An 8,090-nucleotide genomic window follows, 5' to 3' on the forward strand; every position below is an offset into this window, starting at 1 on the left:
AAGAACAATCTGTTTCCCTACAGTAATAAAATTATACCTACCTTTTAATAAATACCTACTAAGAGAGATTTATCTCTTCAAGATACCCATCATATACATTTTACATATTTGCATAGTGTGTAATTAAAAATATATTCAAGAAATTCTAATATACAAATAGTTCTTGGGGACTATTATTCAAAAATTCATGACAATTTTTTTTCTGTAAAATGAGGATATTAATAATACTTATCTCATTGGATTTTGTGAGAATTAAAGGAATATAGAAAAGAACTTAGAATGATGCCTGGAACACAGTAAATGCTCAATAAATATTATTATTACTGTTTTGACTGTGCTACCACTACTAATTACTATTAAAGTGAAATTAAAAATTTTTGTCCAGCATTGTATGCCTGTGTTAAAAAGTCTCCTGTACTCCATAAGTATATATATATATATACACACACTATATATATATATATATATAGTATATAGATATATATCTATTATGTACCCATAAACATTAAAAATGAAAAAAAAAAAAACAAATTTTTGCCTAAAGACTCACTGAAAGTGGCAGCACCTGAACTTGAATACAGGTAAGTCTGCCCTAAAGCCCACATTCATTTTATTACAATAAAATGTGACTGCTCTGATGTTGTAATGCTTCACATTCTAACTGGCCATGTTCATAATATTATTTCTGTAATTGACATGTATATTTAAGACATTCAAATATCAAATCCAGACTATTTGGAGACTATCTCTGCTCCCAGTCATTCTGTGGTGTGGCCATTCTCTAACAGCCAAGGATACTGAATGACATACGGTCAATATATGACTATAAAAAGAGAATGATGAGTTCCATTACTAACTTCTTCATATGGAAACATTTCTTTCATTTTCACCTGCATAAATATTTCACAAACAGCAAAGGAGTTGGAGAAAGGATTCTTCTTTGCTGAAGCACTCTGTGTTCAAATTTCTAAAACATAAAGACTCGAAGGTTTTTCTTTTTTATATAACTATTTCAAAAGTTCACAATTTAAACCCATATAACTATTTTCTCCAGTGACTATTGATTAGCACTAATATTATTTGAAATTTTGCATTTTAGCTTTTTCTACATAAGCTCTTAGATTACCTTATGATATCCTGGTTTGGTTTTACATTATTCCAAGTCAGTCTGCCCTGAGTTAAAGCTGGTTACTTTTCTAACATCAGTGAATTGACAGATCCTCCCTAGAAGGTCACAGGCTTCTATAGGACTCAGATGGTACAATTGCTAGCGTTTCTACATGTAGTCATAGAGTCTGCTTAAATAAAAATGAAAATTAGATTCTCTCTAGCACCAAAACTAAAATATTCAGTTATTTTCCATAACATTGCTTTTTATTCCACTTTTTTTTTCTTCTGAGATAGTAGTTAGAATAAAATATCCTGCAGTAAGCAGCATTTACACCCTGTAAACCATACCCAGGCCTGCCCTTCTTTTGGGTTCATCAAATATGATGTATAATCTAAGTTTTGTTCACATGATATTTTCTGATTTTAAAAAGTAGTATAAACTTAATTAGTACACTTTATATCTGCCTAAATGCATAATATTGAAATGCTGCTTTTTATACTCTACTTTTTTGATGTGTTATGGGGTTAAAAATTATAGTACAAAATTTAACTATTGTCTGAAAAAGGGAAAACTTTTTAAGAACTTGTACAATAAATCAAGATTAACTGAACTGTGAATTGAGATAAGTCCCTTTAAACTAGAATAATAGCAAAATCTACAACATAGAAAATAAAATCTGTCTAGAAAATAAAGATGACCAGTATTTACCTTATTGTGGCTTTTCTTATTCTGTGTTGTAGTACTTGCTTACAACTCCATGTTGGGTTGATCTCCTTCTAGGAGCTCCTTCTCAGTGCCTGAAAGCCTTCTCACAGTTCTCTGAGGCTGCAATTTCTAAATGCTAATTCTCTTCTGAGACAACGAATGCCAAACTGTGGTATGAAGTTAGTTGCTTTGGTGTCAAAACCTTTTAATCACTTGAATTTCACATTTAGTAACTTACCTGTTTCCAAAAGCTCTACCTCCAGTCTCTGAGTGCATTGGTGTGGAGCCAGTCTTCAGTTTCTTACTGGAAGTGCCCATTCTGTCACTGTTTCACCTCCAGCGTGATTCTGGGGTCCCTTGTAACCACTTAGCACTTAGGACTTAGTACTTGCCCTTGAATAGTAACATTTATATTTGAGTAATTATTTACTGATATTCTTTCAAACATCTCTGGAATTTTGAATTTTATTCTTTAGAAGGATCACGCCTTCTTTCTTTAATTTTCTCAAGACATAAACAATTCCAAAATGATACAACAATCTCTAGGTAATCATAGTTTATCAATTTCTTGACACTGTCACGTACATTTCTCAGAATTCTATAGTGATCCTTTTATCTGTCTTGCATTTTCTCTTTTTGAGATTTCCCTCTATTTAGCAAGAACTTAGTTTGGTTGCCAAGGCTATCATAATCATATTCATCTTATTAATTCTTCTTCACTTGTTAGTGTTTCCATAAAAATCTTGATGAGCATATGCATGTATCCACAGTCACGCACCCACAGATGTGAAAGCTGCAATTAATGAGTTTTTTCCTATCTCCTCAAGAAAATGATCAACCATATTTTATTAAATATAACCTTATGGGCCTTCTATTTGGATATCTTTAGTGATTATAAGTATCAGCTATTTGCCAACCCTCTTTACCCCATGCTTAATCCTAACACTGGTTCATCCCTGGTTCTGACCTCTTTTGGTCAGATGAGGGTGCTGATTTCCAGGAAACTGAGGGGTCTTTTAGGTTAACGTATACACTTAGCATTACCTCCTTTGTAAGCTATTTGAAAACAACGTGCACATTGGTTTGGATCGTTTATTCTGTACAAGGCACGGCAGTAGGCACTGTATATAATGACTTATCTGGATCACGAATATTTCCTCAAAACCCCCATGACTAAATCCTGTTTTATTAGCTCTGACTTTCACCTGTCCATCTGGGAAAGATGAACAATGGAAGGAGGAAACAATCTCTAGCACTCTGCCTTGTGTTCATTTTTTCATCAGGACATGCTTTGATGCAGAGAGGTAATCATTCTCTCAGTTACCTGCACTGTCACAAAGGAAAAGCATTCTTCAAACCACTCTTATCACTGATGCAGAAAGAAATCACTGGATTTCCACCCATGTTAAGACACTATACAGATACTATGCAGTTACTTTACTCCTGACGGGAGCACAATTCTGCCCTTCCACATGAAACAAAAATGTATTTAGTAACTTATTAATGGATTTACTAACTTACTGCAGAATTAGATTTGAGTGCCCTGAAGTAACAACCTGAACTAAAGAGGCAAGGTCACAATCTGTATTAAACTTTCTTGAAAGTGACAGCCAATAATTTTTTAAATAAATGAATGAATGAACAAATAAAAAGAACTAGAAAATAAATATATCAGATGACGGTGAGTGAGTTACAGAGAATTTAAACAAAGTTATGTGACAGGGTTGTGACTTCTGATTGGGTGGGAAGGGAAACCTTTCTGAGGGAGTGATATTTTACCTGGAATCTGAAGAATGAGAATCAGCTGGACTTTAAGTTTCTGTGACAGATCAATCTAAGCACAGGGTAGAGCTGCTGCAAAGGTCCTGAGGTGAAGTGAGCTTATTATCTCCTAGGAATAAAAAGAAAGCCAGTGTGTCCAAAGCCTAATGGTGGAGACAGGAAAATATGCAGTATAAGTTTGGAGCATGTGAGGAGTCGTATGGTGCTCCCCCATAAACGATATGCCCATGTCTAAAGCCTTGAAATCTGAGAATATTACTTTATTGGGAAAAAGGATCTTTGCAGATACCAAGAATGAATGTCGAGATGAGATCATCCTGGATTATTCAGGTAGATTCTAAATCTAATGTCAAGTATCCTTATAAAAGGCAGAAGAGGAGAAGACACAAACAAGAAAAGAAAACACACACAGAAAAGGAGAAGATAAAAGAAAACAGAGGCAGAGATTGAAAAGAGCTAGCCATAAGCCAAGGAGGCCAATGAATGTGAAGCAACTGAGATTTATCCCCTAGAGTCAGAGGGAGTGAGAACCTGCCTTCAGGTTAATTTCAGAGTTCTGGCCTCCAGAACTGCTAGAGGAAAGTTTGTTATTTTAATCCACTTAGCTTGGGGTAATTTGTTGTGGCAGCTTTAGGAAACTAATACAGAGAGATAAGCAGAGGGCTGATCATTTGGAACACTGAAAGCAAGTATAAGAACTTTGAAATTTTATCTACACTCAACGAACAACTTGGGGGCTTATGGGGGGATGGAGAATGAGGGGCTTAGTGTTAGAGGAGCAAGACGCTCTGATTTTCCTGGAGGCAGATCAGTATGGTTATCAGATTATGGTCAGGTACAATACACCTTTGGGCTGAATCTTGGATTCTCTCATATTAGCTATTGGCTATGTGACAAAGGACGTTGTCTCTCAAGCATCTATACCTTAGTTTTCTCAAGTTAAAGTGGATAATAATAATGCCCTAATTCATACATTTGCTGTGAGAATTCAATGAGTTTAAAATTTAAAGTACTCTGGAACAGTTTGGCCCTTAATAAGTACTTAAAAAGCATTAGATATTGCATTTTGGAAAGTTTGGAAAATAGATTTTAAGAGGGCAAAAGGTGAGTCAGGGAGAAAAGAGGGATGCAGAAGTCCCAATCAAGAGATTGGTTAAAGGTGGTCAACTGAGAAGTAGATGGATTTGAGAAATATTTTGAAAATAGAATCTACTCTACTTGGATCTCGGAGGTAAGGGGAAGAGAAATGAAGGAAGAAGTGTAGCTTTTCAGTTTGAGTAACTCAGGACTTTGTAATATCATGAACTAATAAGGATAAGTTACAGGGCTCTTAAAGGCACAGACTTTTTATAGGGAGAATTCTGTTTTGAATATATTAAGTTTCAATGCCTCTTAAATGTTGAAGCCAAGAAGGCAATTATATAGATGATTGTGGGGTGTAGAGAGATTTTTTTTTTTTCTTTTTTTTAGTTTGGAGCTTAAGGCTAGAGATACAGATTTTCAAATCCTTACTCTACTGATGGTATTTAAACTGTGGACCTGAGTTGGATCACCTATACAGAATGTTTAAATATTTCAATGAATCTATTATTTAAAAATAAGAAGAAAAAGGGGAAACAATGGTAATAAGCTCAAAATTTATAATTTTCTAATAATTTATAACACTTTACTGTTATTTATGCTATATTATTCTGCTCAGGTTCCTAAAACAGATCACCCTAAATGGGATGGCTTAAACAATAAACATTTCTTTCTCACCATTTTCAAAGTTGGGAAGTTCAAGATTAAGGTGTCACCTTCTTGCTGTATCCTCACATCGCAGAGAGAGAGCATGTGAGCACTCTGGTCTCTCTTCCTCTGCTTATAAGAACATCAATATTCCATTGGGAGGGCCCTACCCTCATGCCCTCATCTAAACCTAATTACGTTTTAAAGGCCCATCTCCAAATATTATCACATTAAGGGGTATGGCTTCAATATATAAATGTGGAGGTACACAAACACCCAGTCCATCACATTTGCCCTTGTGATGATCTACATCTATCGTTTCTGTATGGTGGGAAGATATAATGGTGTGCTACTTAACATTTCTTCTCCACTCTGTATTTGAAGATAGTACACTGGTAATTTGAAATAGCCATCATTAGATAATTATAACATGGACATTGGAAAATGCTATAAACCAGCCTCCTTCCCTTCAAACCCCTGGAAAACTGGTGAGTTAACATTTTCTAGCAAACCATACCACTGAGTCTGGGGAGGCTTTGTTTGTTTTTAGGATTAAAAAATACTCTTTATTTATATGCCGATACTTATAGAATAAGACTTTTCACATCACTGGAATAATTTTATTTCTTAACAGTGTATTTATGTTAAGATACAACATAAGTTAATTCTCTGAGGATAAGATCTTTGACAGGAAAAATCCATGGAAATGAGGATTATTGCAAAAGCAGTAAAGCAGGGACAAGGGAATAGGATCCAGAACCCAAGAGAAAAAAATGGCCTGAGATAGATGTGTCATCTGTAATGACATCAGAAAATACCAATGCCAGTAGTTGTGTGTGCTGATGTGGGAGATGATGAGGACATTGCTTCTTTTCCTGCCAGAAGGAGAAGGAGAAGGCATCCTGCCAAGCCTATGTCTGAGAAAGAAGTCTCATTTCACCCAGTTGCAACTACCACATCTGCCTCTAACTGAATGAACACAGCCAACAACTTGCTAACCATTTTCTCTTATTTCACTGGGTCTTCAAAGATAAAACTATAAAAATTAAAAACTTTATTTCCAATTGTTTATGAAAGACGTATAAGTCTTAGAAATGAAAATACTAACCAACCTTCTTTTCCTGTACTACTTGCTTATACAAATTAACCTCTGGAATTATATACAAATCACAAGTCTCATAAATCCTCGAAATGTCCATAAGAAATAAACCCATGGTAAATTTCTAGAGTTTATATAAATCTCAAAATGCCTTCATTAGCTTATGAGTGGAATGTTTAGTTCTCAGTGCAATCGACACTAAGATGTTCCATTAGTGTGTAGAGCACTTGATAAAATATTCTATTTCTAGTACCTAAATATAAAAATTAGAACCTGTTATCTCTAAAATAGAGCAATCTTCAGCCACTGTGTGGTCACTGAGAGGATACGTAATTTCTGAGATAATAAACCTCCAAATTCCTTAGAGTTTAAGCCTCATAACAATAACCAATTGTCAGTTGAGAATAACTCAATTGAGCTGAATATCTAGGGTGGTCAAAAAGCTTTTATATTTCATTAAATTGCTTCCTCTTGCTGATGATTGAGACCTAACTTGTGTGTTGTGGTTTTATGATTGTGATATAAATTGCCACCAGGAAATATTCTGATGTTTCCAGATTGCACAGAAGATAATCAACATAGTCAGAACTGATTTTAAACTACTGGACTAGGGTAAGTCTTTTCACATAACTAGAAAAATTTCATTTCTTGCTGGTTTCATACTGTGAAGAAAAATATGTCAGTTCTCTGAGGAGAAAGTTTTTTTTAAGTGATCCTGTATCACAGATATTGTGACACAAGCCTCTAAGGGAGCAACTCATAAGTTAAATAAGGTATTTCCAGTAGATAGGTTATGTTATTTGACTGAGTCTCTTCCAGGTTAGCTGAAGAGGGAGAGATTACTATAGAGATTTATATGGAGCAAAAATGGAGGCAGAATCTCACAGAAATTAAGTACAAAATGGGTAATCAGTTTGAGTCTCATGCAAAAATAGTGTTCTGGGTTTTTTGTTAAGAGTATTTTTTTTGTTAAGAACAGGAAATTATAAGCTCTCTTTCTTATGCACTAGTTTTAACTTGGGTCACATTTTCTTCGTATGTCTGCGGAGTTCTCCACTCACTACCTACAGTCTTCTTCACCCTTCCATATATCTCTTAAATGTTTCACAGCTTGCTTTATTCATTAGTTACAGAGATTCTTTTATATGCCAGACACTGTGCTTGGTAAAAGTAAAAAGATGGATATGGATTTTGCCCTCAGAAAGTATACCTTCTAGTAGAGGAGATGGACAGTAAACCAGGAACTCAAAGCAAGTAAGGTAAGTAGATTGTGAAAAGTACTAGGAGAGAATAAAAAAAGCCTTGGGATTAAGAGGGATCTGGGTGAGGAAAGGCAGGAGATGAGTGGTGGGTATGGACAGTACGTTGGATATAGTAATTCAGAAAAAGTTGGTCATTTACAGAGTTAGAGAATGACTGATGAAGCCAAGGGTTTGAAGTGAGAAGAGTTTTGGTTGAATAATTGTAGCAATGGCTTAGTCGTAACCTCCAGCTAACAGATAGCCCATACTGGCAAAGTATATTGACCATTGATTCGTTTTCCCTTTCATGTTTGGCAATGTGCTAGCTGACCCAGCCAGGGAGGCTCTACCCATTCCACTTAATTCCTTTTTAATTCTGCAATTTGCAGCTCCATAACAGACAAGGTTTTATGAAAGTGGAGAC

The sequence above is a fragment of the Hylobates moloch genome, unplaced genomic scaffold, assembly GCF_009828535.3.
Source record: "Hylobates moloch isolate HMO894 unplaced genomic scaffold, HMol_V3 SCAFFOLD_6, whole genome shotgun sequence".
Taxonomy (NCBI): domain Eukaryota; kingdom Metazoa; phylum Chordata; class Mammalia; order Primates; family Hylobatidae; genus Hylobates; species Hylobates moloch.